The 17572-nt window shown below is 30.7% G+C and overlaps 1 long non-coding RNA gene across 3 annotated transcripts; it reads right to left on the bottom strand.

Moving 5' to 3' along the window:
* Positions 1–10610: 10610 nt before the first annotated feature.
* Positions 10611–17211, bottom strand: LOC129305956 (uncharacterized). Of its 3 annotated transcripts, XR_008592083.1 has the most exons (4): positions 13631–17182; positions 13479–13511; positions 12512–13320; positions 10611–11791 (listed from the first exon to the last, which is right to left on the bottom strand). It is a non-coding gene; the product is annotated as an uncharacterized LOC129305956 (long non-coding RNA). The 3 variants fall into 3 exon arrangements; XR_008592081.1 differs by having other exon boundaries at positions 10611–11231; positions 11624–11791; positions 12512–17211; XR_008592082.1 differs by having other exon boundaries at positions 12512–13511; positions 13631–17190.
* Positions 17212–17572: the final 361 nt, after the last annotated feature.

Raw genomic sequence — 17572 nt, 5'->3', positions numbered from 1 at the left:
TTTCAGACTTAAAAAAAGATGTTGCAAATCTGTCAAACTTATTAAGTACTGCCATTCTGGAGGATTATAGATGGTGAAGCAGAAGTTAGTAAATGAAGGTCAGTGAGAATTATGGGTGATTCGGTTTCAAAAGAACAACATTAATTGCTCAATAATTAAGCATATTGTGTGAATGAAGTACTGACCCATATATAGTGGCTTCGTTGCTTTATTGCTCAATAACCCACTGAACTCGGTGTCGCTGTGTCATGATCATGAACAACAGAATATGCACCTTCCTTCCTTCTTTCTCGTTCAGTTTATTATTTGGGTAGAAATATTTCGGTTTAAAGTTGAAGAAAATGTTCACTTGGGCCCAATTCTAGTACTATCGTTCCCTGTAGCGATCAGAAAGGCTTCACGTTGATTCTGACAAATGTTCTAAGCTCTGTTCCATTCGGCAGAGGCAGAAAAATTATTACACAATCCCATCCCTCGGAATATGAGAACTTGAAAATTAATGGCGCACTGTCAACTTGAATCCTTAGGCACCTTAACCTATACAGAGTTATTTACATACATAGCCCTAAGCCCCGCGTGGTGACTCCAATCTAAAGAGGCCCAGAGAGCCAAGACGCCTGAAACAACTATTTGGTTGGGTTTTTATTTTTATTTTTTAAAATTATTTTGTAATATAGTTTTTAAAATTATTTTTCAAAATAAATTAAAAAGAAAATCAGTTTGATTGTATTAATTTAAAAACTGCTTCAAAATAGAAAAATTGATCGATAGCAATGCTCTCCAACGATTAACAGTGATACCTTATAATAGTAATTGATTAAAGAAACTGCAGTTTTTAATAATTAAAATATAATATATTTCAAGAACAAAAAAATGACAAAAAGGTTTAAGATGTTTCTATTTTTTATTTTCAAAAACAAAAAACGAAAACAAGTTTTGAAAACAATTAAATTCAAAATATGTATCCAAATTAGTTTTTTATTTTTTCTTTTAAAAACAAAAAACTACTTTTAAAAATTGAAACCAAACCACCTAATATATTTTTTGGTTCCCAAATTTGGGCAAGAGATATGAAAATAACAATTTTCAACGAAGCAACCGAGGAGGTGGAGGATTACACTATAATTTTGACCAAACATGTTCTTTGGCCCAAAATCTTGATGGCCGAAGCCCAATAAATTTTTGCAGGTCTCATTAAGGTAAGCAACCCTATTTTAACTCAATTTTCCCGAGTCCTTTTTTTTTTTTTGGTTGCAATTTTTGATCAATTAATTGTCAAATGAACGGAGCACAACATTGAACTACTTTTGTGATGTCCAAGACATTAATCCACAACTAACCATGATGTTTAAGGTCAATTAGTTAGATGCAGAAAAATACCAAAGAAAGAAAGGATTAACCTTAACTATTTAAAATTTTAAAGATTAATTTAAAAATACTTACAAGCATATGGAATCCCAAAATAATTAAGTTTGGAAAGAAAGAGTTAAGGCCCTTGAAAAATTCTTAAAATTAGAGTACCAATAGTTACTAAAGTATAGAAATGTGTTTGATCATTAAAACAAGACAAACAAGGTTAAAAATATCAAGTTTGTTAGGCAATCTGTTTTGAGAATAATTTTCTGCTCTCTAGAACCAAAAAAGTTAAAAAAAATTTATTTGATAACTTATTTTCAAGAAGTATTTTAGAGAAAAATATTGTTTTAAAGAATAGAAAAACGAAGACATCTTTTAAATGTTCTAAGAGTTTTATTCTGCAGAATTAGAGAGAATGAAAAAAAATACATATTTTTATTATTTTTTTATCTTTAGAACTTGTTTTATAAAATATTAATTCTTAAAATAATAAAATAAAAATAATTTTAAACATACCCATCATCTTTTGGCAAAAACGTAGGTAGTCCACTGCGGCTTGTAGTGTAGAAACTACTCGTCGCAGCTAAGTGCGGAATCCGTCATGGCTAATAAGACTTTCTGCCACGGCCAAATAACACTGACAGTAACAATCATGACAGCTTCTAAATTCTAATTTTTAAAGTATCTAACATTCAACTCAAATATTCAATTAAGGCAATTCAAGCGTTTATACAAAAATAATTAGACGGCCTAACTAATTAATGGCAACAATTTTACCATTGTTCAGTACTATATGGGGATTTTGAACGCTTTGATTCTGACAAATGTTCTCAGCTCTGTTCCATGCAGCAGAGGCAGAAAAAATATTGCACATTCTCATTTCTTGGAATATGAGAAATTGAAAATTTGTGATGCACTGTCCACTTCAACTCCTCAGACATCTCAACTATACATAGTTACACACATAGCCCTACGAGGTGGCCCCAATGCCAATCTAAAGAGGCCAAGAGAGCCAAGACGTCTGAAAGAAATACACTGATACACTATTTTTTATTGTTCTTTGGTTCCAACGTTTAGGCAAGAGAAATGAAAACATAATAAATTTCTATCAAGCATCCGATAAATAAGGAGGAGGAAAACACTATAATTTTCGCCAAACTTGTTCTTATGGCCGAAGCCCAATAAGCAGTTCTCGTTAATGAAGTCAACCATATTTTAACTCAATTTTTCTGGGTCTTTTTAAATTTTAATTAATAAATGATCAAATTAACTGACATTTAATAAAGATATGACATTGCACTAACTTTCACTTGAGGGTGTTTAGTGCACTTGGAAAAAAATTGAATTGACACTTTAACCCATTTTTAATCCAAAATAATTAGATTCATTGTGTGCAATATTATTTTTTGAAAAAAAAAAAATCAGTGCGAAACATAATGGCCACTAAATTTATTCCAAGTGCGAAAATTATCTTTGGACTTAGAGGAAGTGGAGACTGGGGGTATGTGATGGCAATAAACCAATCATTCATATTGTTGTTCGATCGAGTTAGGAGTCTAATATGGCTATAAATCTTCGATCACATTCTAAAAAGCATCTTGAACATATTGAAGGGCTACAATCAACTTGGATGGTATTGCAAAATTTTAAGTAGTTCCGGGATTATTTTTCAAAGAAAAGAATTGAAATCTATCACCTTGGGCCTTCCAAAAAAAAAAAAAGTCCTAATGTGTGTGTGTGTATATGTCATATATGTAATTGATATTTATAATTTCATATATTTAAATATAAATAAAAGAAAATAAAAAATATTGATTGTTTTTTCAATTGAAAAAAACTACAATCATTTTCAATATAACTTCAATTATTGGGTTAGGCCCATTATTTATTTAAAAAAAAATAGTGAGATCCATGATATACTAATTTACATTATATCATCTTATAAAAAAAATAATTTACATCATATCACTTTGATCTAACTCATTTTTACAATCTCATTTTTAATTTAACTTTTTATCTCTCTATATTGATATAAGATAATGGGTATTCTTTTTTTTTTTTTTTTTGCATTTGAAAGTTACAATTACACAAGCTAGGCTTTGCTAAAAATTTCACCTTAAGTCTGGAGTTAGGAATAAGGATCGTGCCTAGAGGGTCGAGTTTAGAGACCTTGTTTAAGTAAAAGTTCAAGCTTTAAAAATAATTTTTTTTAAAAGTAATCGGACTTGAGGGTTTGACCTTGATAAGTCCTGTAAAAAAGAACTCGGGCTCGAGCGGTCTTTCAAGCCCTATTAAATTATTATTATTCTTATTTTTTTTGGTGGAACATATGCTTGAAATCAATGATCTACTCACTTGATTTTACATGCATTATATTATTATTAATTTTAATTTATTTTAAAATTAATTTAATATAGTAAATAAATATCTATGTATAGTATAAAATTTTTGATATTTTTTATTTTTTTTATAATTATTATGTTTGTGCATTTATAAAAAAATGAACTATTTTTTAACCAAAATTTAAATTTTATTATTGGACTTATAAATTTGAGTTGTTTAGTTTCTAAAAAATTATGAGGATTTTGATTTTTTTAATTTTAAAATATTTTAATTAATTTATAATATTTAATTTTATTTTAATTTTTTTATTTTTAAAAAAAGGGCTCGCGGGCTTGACCCTGAGCCCTTCACATAAGGGTTGGGCTTGAAAAATGGAGCTTAAAATGAGAAATCGAGCTTTAGGACTCTGGTTTTTAAGGGCCGAGCTCATAAAAGCCCGTCCTTTATGCTAGACCCTTAAAGGTCGGGCCCGTCTATATTTTTAACTCTATTAAAGCTTCTAAATTTTGTCGCATGACCCTTATTTATAGTCAATCTTCGCTGGTTGCCTGCCAATGGATGAAAAATACAAAGGAACTTCTGCCATTGGATAGAAACTCAAAATCTGGCATAAATACGCTACATTTGATTAATATTTATATAAGGGAGAAGCCAAAAAAAGTGGCGAGATTAAGCTTGCTCTACTAGGGTTTTGATATTTTGGAGTCTTGGGAGCAAATTGAAACATCTAAACACCTTATAAGCATCTAAACGCCTTATTAGTAAATACTCTTACCTTTATTTTTGTAACATCCCAACTCCTCTAAAGGTTCAATGTACATGATTTTGAGAATAATGTGATTGGATTTTTATGTGTTGCACGGATTTGATATAAAAAAATTATAAAAAATAATATAACTAAAAACATTTACAAAATTCTAATTTAAGTAACGATATTGTCTTGTTAGAAAAAAAAATGAAGATTTATTTGCATATCTTTTTTTTTCAATTTTAAGGTTTAAAAGATGAATGAACATTATTTTTTGAAAAAAAATATATTTTTTTGATAAAAAGACAATTATATTAAAGTAAAATAAAATAAAAAAACATTGCAAAATGAAAACTTGTACCGGTTGTCTCCCAGCCAGACAAGTTGGAGAAGTCTGAGTAGATAATTTAAAAAACAACAAAAAAAGAAAGTAAATTTCAAATATCCCCTACAATGACAGATTCAGAGGGAGGAACGAGCTTGAAAAGTTCCGGCCTTGTGCATGTAATTTCAATCGGATATCTTGGAATCAAATGAGAGCATGAGAAATGATAGATCCAAGAAAGACTTCGTCTCAGGCAATCCAATCTAAAAGTAGACACCGAATGATTGTAGGATTCAGATCTAATCCATTTGATACACTGAAGGAAGCAACCCTTGAAGCTGATGTCAAAGAGAATAAAACTTCCACGGATCCCTTTACCTGATCTGCAGAAGAGTGCCCAGCCATCTTGATTCGCGGAGCTATGAGGAGCAGACGAAGAGATCGTCTGTTGTGGGAGTATAAGCACAGGTAAGGCTTCATTCTCATCGTAATTTTTACAGATTACTGTTGAGAAAAAATACTATGTCTGATTTCTTTGATAGCTGCATGAGGATCTAGGAGCTTTCCTTTTTGGATAGAAAGATTTCTTAGTTCCCATATCTTATGAAGCATGAAAATCAGCTGAATAAGGATTTCATCATCTTTCCTTTCCAAAAGATTGTTGATAAAAAAACTTAGACCTTGAAGAGGTTGGGAATAATCTCCTGATAGAGATGAAAATGTCATTGATAGAAAACCGAACCAAATTGCTCTAGATAATGGACATGACAAGAATAGATGATCCAAAGTTTCAATAGTGTCACAGCCAAAAGCACATAATTGAGAGGAGATTAGATGATGAGAATTGAGAACATCCTGTGATGGAATTGCCCTGTTTAACATCTTCCATGTGAAAAGAAGAAAACTAGGCTTGGTCTTTAATTTCCATAAAGCCTTCCAATTAAAATCAGATGGATTTGATGGATGAAGGTTTTGAAACCCTGACTTGACAGTGTAGCAACCTGAGGAATTTCCTGTCCAAATTAATTTATAATTGATGCCTGTAAAGGAAAAGGAGTTCTGGGAAAGTTTGGAGTAAAAATTGGTCACTAGAAGGGATTTTGAGAGATTTGAATTCCAGGAAATGGTTGAAAAAGGGTTATTGGATTTTGTCAATAGATCAGATACCCGTAAGCAATTATTTGAGGGTTTTCGTTGGTGTCTGGAAATAATCCAAAAAGGACTATTGATAGGAATGCTAGTACCAGTTCCAACCTGCCATTTAAGTCTATCAAAAATGATATGTGCATAACTAAGGATGTTTCTCGAGAACCAGGAAGAATTTTAAGGTATTTTAACTCCTAGGGAAGAGTTAAGATCAATGTATTTCTTCTTCAGGGTTGATTCTATGATAGAACCTTGTTTAGCCTCTGTAAGTCTCCAGATTTGCTTTGCAAGAAGAGCTTGGTTGACTAGAGAAATTCTCTTGAGTGCCAATCCTCCTTCTTTGATAGGCGAAAAAAGCTTTGATTGGTTGGTGAGGTGCATTCTCTTTCTTCCATCTGATATACCCCAGAAAAAATCCTCACACTTTGAATCCAACTTGGTACAAAATGTGTTTTGGAATTTTTACATAAGATAACTGGTAAAGGTTAGAAGCAGAAAGGACAGATTTGATTAGCTGCAATCGAGAGGCTTGAGATAGCATGGAGATTTTCCAACTTGCTAACCTTTTATCTATTGCATCTAACAGACTTTTGTAGATGACATATTTATCTTTCACATTATCAACATAAGTACCCAAATATTTCCCAAGGGAATCAGATATTGAGATACCAAAAACAGTGCTCCAATCTGTCATAGTATTAGGACTTACGACCAGAGTTGATTTTTCATAGTTGATATCCTGACCCGATAGAGTGCAATTTATTCTTAAAACGTTCTGAACACAACTAACATTGCATCTGGTAATTTCAAAGAAAAAAACAGAATCGTCAGCATAAAGAAGGTGTGAGACAGGAGTAGCATTCTGACATATTCGAATTCCTTTCCACTTTTTAAGCTTTTCCTGTTCAATAATGAGACAAGACAGAATGTTAGCTGATAAAATGTAGAGATATGGAGACAAAGGATCTCCCTGTCTGATGCCTCTAGAAGGAAAAATTGGACTGGTTCTGTTTCCATTGAGAAGAATTTGATATTCCACTGTAGATATGCATTGAAAAATGAGATTAATCCATTTTTTCGGAAACTTCATTTTCTGGAGAACTGCTGTTAGGAAATGTCAGGACAACTTGTCAAAAGCTTTTTCAAAATCAATCTTTTAGAGCACCAATTTTTGTTTTTCTTCTGTAAGCATGATGAATTTGATTGACAATATCAGCTGCAAGAAGCACATTGTCAGAAATCAGTCTATCCTTGATGAAAGCACTCTGACGGGGGTGGACAATTTTTGGCATGATTTCCTTTAGTCTGAGGCCAAGAGTTTTTGCGAAAATTTTGTAGGCAGTATTGCAAAGACTAATTGGTCTGAGGTCCTTAAAGGTAGTTGTATTGTCACCCCTGGGAATGAGAATAATATGGGTTTTGTTTAAACTCTTGAGCATGTGTTCAGAATCCCATATATGTCTAACCATACCTTCATTTCTCTTCAAACAAATTATATTGAATATGTTTTGTCAAGGAATAATAGATAGATTTTCTGATCACCACTCATGTTATAATGTGGAATAAATATTTCATGTAATGTTGGGGGGGGGGGGATGCTAACAAAAAAATGATAAAAATGTCTTCTAATTAGCTACCGGAAGATATTCCATGAAATTATATCAATTAATTTAAATATGTGTGTGTGATTTTGTGTTCATACCCATATTTTTGAGAAAAATTTAAACAAAAATTACCTACAATTAAAAATTATAGAATTATATCTATTAGAATTTAGAAGTGAGTATAATAGAATGTGAAAGATGCTCTTTGAAGTATAATAATTCTTACAAATAAATTAAAAGTAGAGTTGTTGATATAACCTAACATGTTTATTGGTCATCTTAAAATAAGAGTCTAGATTCTAAACCAAACCCCTTGCATTAGGTGTATGATCATTCATATTAGACCATCATCAATCAAACCTGTGCGACACACACATCCAACATGACGTCATCTTCCTCGACAATGGTCATTGAATCTTGTGCATGGTACAATTTAGACATCGTATAAAAGTATGATGAATTTTGAATGATAATAAATTAATAAATTTCAAAAAAAAAAAATAATGAAGTTGTCATATATATTAGACATAAGAAGAATTTATTTGAATACAGCTTTAATTAAAAGAACATAAATATTCTAGTTATTAATCCCGTTATAGTGTGGATGTAATAATATCGTTAATAGTTAATAGAATATTATTACATTTTTTATAATTGTGTTAGAAGTTGTATGTTATTGAAATCATTTGTTAAATTTTTTACACATATTAATATTTTAAGAGGAGTAAGTAATATTTTTTCAGATTGTTGGACTTGATTAGAGGTCTAAGAAAATTAGTTATGACAAAACAAATGAAAAATTAATTATTGGCATTTTTTTTAATGGGGATGATGTTATCGATGATAAAATTATAGTAATAATGTCCACTATTTTCCTAGCGAAACATGATCAATAAAATTATACCAATTAGTCATAGCATGTGATTGTAATGCTATTATTTTGACATCTTTTTATTGTATATAATAAAAACTATTCTGTATTTTCACAGAATGATTAAACAATGAATTTAAACATAAGAAAAAACAAGTATGAGTAAAGAAGGTAATCGTACAATCAGCTTATTTAAGTAATAATCAATAATCAATTAGGGATTAACTATTCTTAATAAAAATGAAAATTTATCAAATTAGGAAGGCAATACTTATAAATAAAAAATTAAGTATCAATTGATTTAATACTATTTAAAACCCATTAATTTGTAACTGCTAAGTCTGACGTCTTTTCCAAATTCCACATAGGGAAGTGTTAATTAGCCATTAATTATCACAAGTTTGATAAGAAGGAATTTCTTGTGTCAAAGAGATTAGAAATTTACTACTCCCAATTCATAAAACGCATTTGGAGAGATTCAACGTCTTAAAATATTAAACACTTGGATAAATTTTTTTTATTAATAATACTTTTTCAATATTACATTTTTAATTATATTTTCTTTCTTTAATATTATTTCATAAATGAAGTATTAAATTAAAGATATTTTTAGATGTCCATATTTTTGTTTTTTAAAAAATAAAGTTATAAAATATATTTAATGAGTTTTATTCATATGTATAATTTTATCTAAATATATTATAACTCGAAAAGGAAGGAATATTTTGTAAACATAAGACTAAAATTATAGTTGTTGAAAGAAAAATGTTAACATACGTCTACTCTTATGTTTGAGTTTCACATTCAACTACCCCTTCAAGAAATTTAGTATGTGTTTAATTTTTAATTTGTTAAAAATTTATTTGGTAAAAATCAGTTTAGTGAAAGTCAGTCGTTATAATGAAATTTATATTTGGATACATTTTTTTAAAAGTCAATTTGATATATTAAAAGTTGTTTGATTTGTGATAATAAAATATGCTTTTGAATATACAATTATAAAAAAGGATTTTGATTTATGATGATTTATAATTTTTATTATACAAATGTAATATATTTAAAAAATGTGATAAAGATTTTGAATAACATAAATTTTGATCTATAATGCTAAAAATTTGATCTCTAGTTATTTGTTTTTTTAATTTGTAATTTTAAAAAATGTAATAAAAATTATGTGTAATAAAAATTAACATGATTAATTACTCAATTTATAATGCTAAAAAATTGACATCTGATTATTATTATTGAAATAATAATTATATTTTTAATGAATTAAATATTTTTTAAATAAAAGAATAAAAGATAAAATTTGAAGTAATATGATCAAATAATATTTTACTTTTCAAATTCACTTTTTAAAAATTTTAAATAATTACATTTCAGAAATTTATTTTTAACTATTATTTGAATGTACTTTTAAAATATGTTTTTTTACAAAATATTTTTCCCAAACAATTTTCAACTTTCTAAAAGTAAAATTTTACTTTCTAAATGTGAAACAGATAAAAACCAAACATGCCCTTAATATATTTCTTGTGTTAAACTTTGTTCATCACATGAATAAAAAATGATACAATAATCTATTATAAGAAATTGGATAAATTGATCCGTTAGAAAAACTTGTGTTTAGAAAATATCGGTTAAATTTTCAAAAATTTAAGAGTATAGATTAACATTGATACATAAAAAATTTATTATTAAAAATTTAAAAATTTATTATTAACAGCACATTATTAACAAATATAATAAATCGATTATAATGCAAAATGTAATAAATATTAAATTGTTTGTTTGGTTTGATCTTATAACATAAGATAATTTGCAAAAGCCCTTGAGAAATTTGACAAGAATCAAAAAAGCATAGACAATAACTTGACTTTTTAATATAGGAAACAGACTACAGTTACTGATCAATGAATTTTCATCTACAAATATGGATGGTTTTGGCAACTGATTAATATGATCAAATCCAAATGATCAATATTTGATCACATATTAATCAAGTTCTATTTGTCCAACACGACAATATCTATCCAAATGATTAAGTTCTATCTCAATTCCTCAAGTTCTATCTGTCCAAATGATCAAATCTATCAATAACTTCAGTTAAGAGAAGAAGAAGCATAACAATATAATTTAAAGGAGGACGATCAATTTACCAAACAAAAAAAAAAAAAAAAAACAAGGACGATCAAAAGATCGGATGATCCATAAATAATAGCTCCTAAAATTGAAGATTAAAAAAATAAAAATGAATTCCTTATTAGATTTCAAGTTATCACAACAGTACAAACTTGCAGATATGAAGATTTATTTAACTCTTTCCAGCTGCTGATAAAACATTAAGGAATTATGCAAAAGTAGTACTATCAATTTTGTTGTTTCGCTGATCGCATGCTACTCAACTCTGGAGTAAAAATGATTTATTGCACTCGCAAGTTGAACCCTGAAACATCCTTGGAGTAAAAACAGACAAAACAAAGCATCCTACTCAACTTTAAATGTTTGTCTATCCCCTGTATTAATTTTAATCATTTGAATGCTAGGGATTGTTGGCAGGAGATGCACAAGTTAGCTTCGCTTTTTTTGAGTCCGCCATTGGTGATCTTTTGCAATCTTCTAATTTTGTTTCTCAAATGACCAATCTCAGTTTCTCACTTGTAATGGGAAATGAGTAAAAATAGACAAAAATAAGTATTGGGCCATGATAATAACATTGAAAGAATAACTATGCATCTCCTCCATAGAACTTGTAAAGATAAACTCCCCCAAAAGTTCAATATACTTCCCAAGTTTGCACTCCAAAGCACACATCTCCATCACGTGCATGATCAATCTCTAATTAGCAGCATTCAAGTATGGAAATTAGTAATAATCCAAAAAACGCTCAACAGGTGAAAAATAAGCGTGGTTTGATAGCCCTTAACTTAGTGTGGACCAAAATAGAAAAAGTGTTTGAAAAAGCTGTACTTAAATAGGCACTTGAAAAGAAATATAATGGTTCCACTTATGTAAATCTTCTCCCATGGATCCCACCATGGATATTGGCCAAACAGAAATAAATCATTTCCGAATTGGCACTTGTAGTCAAAACAGAGTTCCATTTTAGGCATTGAAGTCGATAGCATATTATAAATCAAATACCTATGCATCTGAATTAGGTTTCGTGGAAAACTCTCAAGTAAAGACATAAAATCATTGAGTTTTAGTACTACAAATGATCATCTAACCAGATAAAGAATGTTTGCCATCCCCTAGTGTTTTCCCATGCTTCCATTATTTGCAAAATTGTGCTAAGTGCAAAGCTGCTGTTTGGTTAGAGGTGGATCAAACAACAAAATACCAGTAGAGTTTTAGTATGACAACTCTTGGGCAACGCTCTTCCTCTTTATACCTCTCTGAAACAGAAAACAAAGTATAGAACTCAATTCTCACAAGCTTAGAAGTTTGAAAATAATTAAAATTAATAACTACTAAATCTGCTCTTCATTAGCAAGCAGAACATCCGTCCTTGCATGCAGGGACTCCAACAACTATAGTAACTTTGCAAAAAAAATCCCCTTAACATTCTCGTCTATTCAATTTCAGCATCTGTATTAACAAAATGTAAACCAGACTATTTCAAGTGAAGAGGTATAATATTGAAAGGGTGAAAGATACAAATTATAAAAGTGTGAAAGATATATCAGTAGATTTAATAAAGAGAGAGAGAGATATATATATATATATATATGCAGTGACGAGAGCACAAATAGGAAATATATCAAGAAAGCCGTCATATGCATTTGTAAATTGCAGCAACTAATAGAGGAACATATAACATCATCACATATAATTAGTATTTGATGATTGTTAAAAAGCAAATATGGGTATGAATCATATAAAGACTCCTAATGCAGTAACTCATATAATTAGTATTTGCAGATTAATCAATGAAAAATTGCTTAAACAAAGATATATAACAGAAAAGGGGAATAAAATCCAAATTCTTACAATTTATAAATAACTTGTATTCACATTTCAATGAATGTAATAACAAAGTAGGAAAACATACTATATAGTGCATGGACTTGTTATCTAACTTATCTCGAGTATTTAATTTTGTTCATGGCACAAACCTGAAACACAGCTCCACCTTTTGCTCTTGCTTGTTTCTTCAATGACCGCAGCAAAGATAAGATAGCAATTTCATCCTCACCTCGGTCTAGTATATCTCCAAGTTGAACCAACACCTAGTGCAGAGAAAATGAAATTGTCATTTGATAAACTATCTGAACTATAGTGCTAATCTTTTTTCAGTTTTTCCTCAAGCATATAGAATCAAAGACAATAAATTTCCTCTAGTATTATATGTACATGGTTCACAATTCAATTAAATTGACTTGATGGAATTAGAAGAGTTACATCTCTTGGATAATTGTGATATACTGCAAGACAATCAATATCAATATGAAAAAACAATGAGATTTTATCTAAAACAAAATTGAAGATCAAATCTTGAGAAAAAAGGAGAGCACAAATAGATCAAGAAAGATATATCAATAGATCTAATAAAGAAAGAGAGAGAGAAATATAGGGACAAGAGCACAAATGGGAAATATATCAAGAATTTTCAAATACTAAAATCTTGGACAGATTTTCCCTTTTTTTGTTTGGGCCAAAATAACCATGTATTTTCCCTCTACCGCCATGAGCAATGTGGACTGTCACCAAAACTTTCAATCGTCTCCTCCTTTGCTACTCATCCTTTGTTCCACCTTCCCACTCTCGACTCTATGTTGCCTAGACCAAACACAGATCTTCGAACACCCCAGAGGGCTCGCTCACTTTGTTGCTTGCTAGGGTTCCGCTGTGCGAAGAAGAAGAATAAAGATACCACTGTCTCTCTTGCTCCCTTTCTCGCTTTGCACCAAATTTGAACCGCCATCTAAAACGATTGGGAGAGGGAACAAAATGATCGGGATCCATAAAAAAACCAAGAACCTTTGTTAAAGAGAATGAGAAACTCGATTGAATATCATAACAGAGAGCATAGAATGAAATAAATGGGTGAAGAAATAGAGAATAGAGAATGTATAAGAAAACCTGTCGCCTGGATTGAAGACATATGAATATGAACTGCAAGGAAAGGAGAGTGAACAGAACGATCTAATAGTAAAGAAACTATAAGGCAATATAAAATAATGATTCCAACATTAAGAAATGGATGAGAGATTCAAAGGAGAAAAAGAATAAACCTGACGACTGATACGAGGAATAGGGAGGAATACAAACTGGTTGCAAAGAAATGCGAAAGGACCTTTGGGCTGCAAAACTAGAATGAAATCAGAAAAGAAAATGGGACGCTCTTGGAAAAATGAGGAAAATAGAAGAGTCATGGGAAGAGCAGCGGACATAAATGGAAAAGGCTAATGCTCCCGCGAATTCCACACTGCTAAAAAATTTTCCTCTATGGTTCTTTGACTCCACTGCACTTGGTTTCCTTGAGGCTTGAGATCCCTATCTTAAAGTGTCAGCACACATGGACAAAAATTTTTTGGTTACAGCATATCCTCAAATACAAAAATTTTTTTACTACATTGTAACATTAAATAGCATTGTTGCTGATACTAATAAAGTAATTCAAGTATTTGTTTTAAACACCATTTATTGTCCCTGACATTAAACGCATTATGCCAAACTCAATAACTGTCAATTTCTTGCATCACTATTTTAATCAATGGCAATGAATCACCAAGTTCTCAAAAAAGATAGCTCATTTCACAAAACATGGCATTGAAGAAGCTCAAGAGTGAAAGGAAGCACATTGTATCTTTGCTTTCTTCAAACTACCTTTTGACTTTCCTAAGAAAAGCATTATCGCAAAAGCACATAGATGTGTGCACAAACTAGCTAATTTTTTGTCAAAAAATCTACATTAGACAAAAATTAGAACCAAACAAAAGTACCACAACATGAACGAAAACAATTGATTCAAGGTACTTTCAAGATCAGCATAAATGCATGAAAATGGTAGGATGTGAAGTATCGAAAAGAATAAAAAATTACTTACTCCTATAGGAAGATGCAAGGGACAGAAAATGACAGGAAGAGAGATGAAGAATGTAAAGAATGACCAAATATTACTATAGTTTGAAGTTAGACAAAAATCAGAAGCAGAGCTATAAGGAAATGGGCAAAAGGAGAGCAAGCATGAGCAAGTGCATTTGGAAATTACATGTTTTAGAAAAAATGAAGCTCTTCATATGGCTTGTTGCCCATGAAAAATTGCTTGCTAACTCCTTGAGGCCAATAGAATTTTATTTGCTGATAATACATGCAGCTTTAACAGTAGAGATTATCTTGAATGGATATGCAAAAATGAAGTTCCCTTTGACTTTTTTAAGTTCATATACTTGTTTGAAACCATTTCTATTCACAGAGCTTCATGTCTAGATAATTTCATGAAGCTTTTTTTAATGGATAATTTCATAAATCAGCACCTTAAGCTATGATAGTTTTTGGCTCTCAGAAACATCGACAGTCATTTTACATCATCTTCATGCGCTAAATAAGGAAATAAATGCAATCATTTCAAGAGGAATTGATATCCACTTCCAATCGCTTGCTTCCTTGAATTCCAAAATTTATTATTATGATCTTTAGATTAGATTTTTGTAGTCTAATGACCAGATCAATCAGAAAGGTAGAATCTCTAGGAAACTGAGAGCCAATAATTTTGCTTTCCTGTACTTCTATATGCTTAAAATGCCTTGCCAAATTATTAAGAGTTACAAAGAACCTTAATATCATTTTTGCTAAAGTTGCATGTTAGCAAATCACAATAAAAAAATAAAATCTTCAAATGATATTGTGATCCTACCACATCAATAGCTAAATTTCAATCGCTCATAGTCCTTCAAAATATTATTTGAATAGTTATCAAGGTCCATAAATCCTCAACATGGAATAAAAACATTTAATCCATACTATGCAACTTCCTACAATGCAGGAACATATCTAAAAGCAATTCTGGTTGCCTACCCTCTTAGTCCATCAAAGGCTTTGTTTAAATGTAAAAGAAATACTGGTGGGATATTTAAATGCCATAATGTTGATTAAGCTCAAAACAAGACTGCAACGGGTATACAATTTGAGATATTGAATAATATACCGTATTGATATTTCAGAAAAGAGATGAAAATGCAGGGATATTTCTGGATCACCAAAGATAAAACATGCCTCCCAATAAGCATTATCTTAGTCAAGTTAGCTTTTAACTTCAATCTTACCTAGCAGAGTGAGTTCAATACATTCAAATCATCATCAACTCAACAAATTAGTATTCTAAAATTTTTAAGAAGGAAGTTTCATAAGGTAATAATGCAACATACGTTACCTACTTCCAATGGTATTGATAGGAAAACAAATTGGCGCCTACAAGACAAATGACATAATGTTCCACCAAAATTTGATGTAAAGAACAACTTACGAAGAATCAACATCGTTAAATTCAAATAACCAAAAAGTTCAAACATGAAATGATGCTAAAACAATTAGGAAATTTATAGATTGTTACAACCCAAGAGAATATTCGATTCTCAAGTAGAAAAATTAACAAGACAGAAAATAACCAATAGGGAAATCCTTAGGTTTGATATTAAAGCTTCCAAAATAGAGAGCTAGTATTACAAGAGACTCCACTGATTCAAACCATACCCTATCCCCTGTTGTAATATCAAATAATTAGAATAATAGCTAAACGTTGAGAAAATGGCAATGCTAAACTAAGCATGCCGTCTAGCTTTTGAAAGGCTAGTCTCTCCTCACCACCAAAAATACAAATATCACCCTCTTCACCAAAAGACACCAACAAGTACTATAATTTCAAAAACAAACTTCATAGACTCCAATATTATTTTATGCTAAAATAGGCCTATGACCACCAAGAGTCAACACTAAGTTTGCATTGCTCTCTCTTTGACATTAGGGAGAATAAGGTTAACATTCTAACTATTATAAAGTTGCTTTCCCTTTTCTTGCATCTTCTTAAGTTTCTTCTTATGGGCCTTTGTAATAAAAGAGTGTCTATCATTACCCTCCCTTAAAAGCTTCACCTTATCTTGTCCTCAAATGGAGAATCAGGGAATTTCTTAAAGATAACATCAAGATCTTCCCATAAGTTCTTGAATTCATGTAATTCCTTCCATTTGACTAACACTTTCAGCTAGTCATCTATGAGCTTGTGAACTTTACAAATGTCTTGAGGCTAAACTTGCAATTCCCATTCAGCAGAAAGAGCTATTAGAATGGTAAAAGTCACTGCAATTATGGACATTGACTTCTTGAGTTGAGAAATATGAAAAAAAAGGAAGAATTCGGGCAGTAGGAGGAAGTTCCATCTTATATGCCACCTCCCCAATCCTCTTGATGATCTTAAATGGTCCATAAAAGTAAGGGCTAAGCTTCTCATTGGATTACTTAACTAAAGTCTTTAATATATAAGGTCTAATTTTTCCATATACCATGTTACCAACCTTAAGCTGCACATCACGGCAATGCTTATTGGCTTGTTACTTCATTCATTGTTGACCCAAATTAAGGTTCTCTTTCAAAATTGTAATGATGTGATTATGGTCTAAATTTTCTCATTAACATCCTTGATGATGGTTTATCACTAAGTTTACAGAAAACAGGAGGATCTTACCTATATATAGCCTTGAAGGGTGTCATTCCCAATACATTATGATGTAAGGTATTGTACCAATATTCAACTCAACCTAACTATTGAACCCATTGAGTGGGTTTTTAACTTGTGAAGAAATGCAAATATGTTTTAAGCCCTTAATTCAGCACCTCAATTTGATCATCTATTTATGGATGATATGTTGAGCTAAGGTATAACATCCTGAATTTATTAACCTTAAGTTTAGAGGTTAATTGAGGGTGAAGTGAAAATTGAAGTGGGGTTAAAGATTCGATGATTCATTAGTATTTTGACTTGTTTGTGTATTGTATGAATAGATATGGGTGATAGGAGTGTGTTTTGAGTTGAAGTGTGTGTGGTGAGAATAAATCTCACTGTATCACATGCCGCAGCTTGTGCTGCATGCGCCGTGGCACATGGACTAGAATTTGCCTTGATTTATTTTAGAAACTTTAGAGGAGAGAATTTGAGAAACACATGAAATAGAGAGAGA

Source organism: Prosopis cineraria, unplaced genomic scaffold (assembly GCF_029017545.1).
Source record: "Prosopis cineraria cultivar Desert tree isolate PC_DT_omini unplaced genomic scaffold, ASM2901754v1 PC3, whole genome shotgun sequence".
In the NCBI taxonomy this organism is placed as follows: Eukaryota; Viridiplantae; Streptophyta; class Magnoliopsida; order Fabales; family Fabaceae; genus Prosopis; species Prosopis cineraria.
Note: the sequence above shows the minus strand (reverse complement) of the source record. Positions and strands in the feature narration are given on the sequence as shown.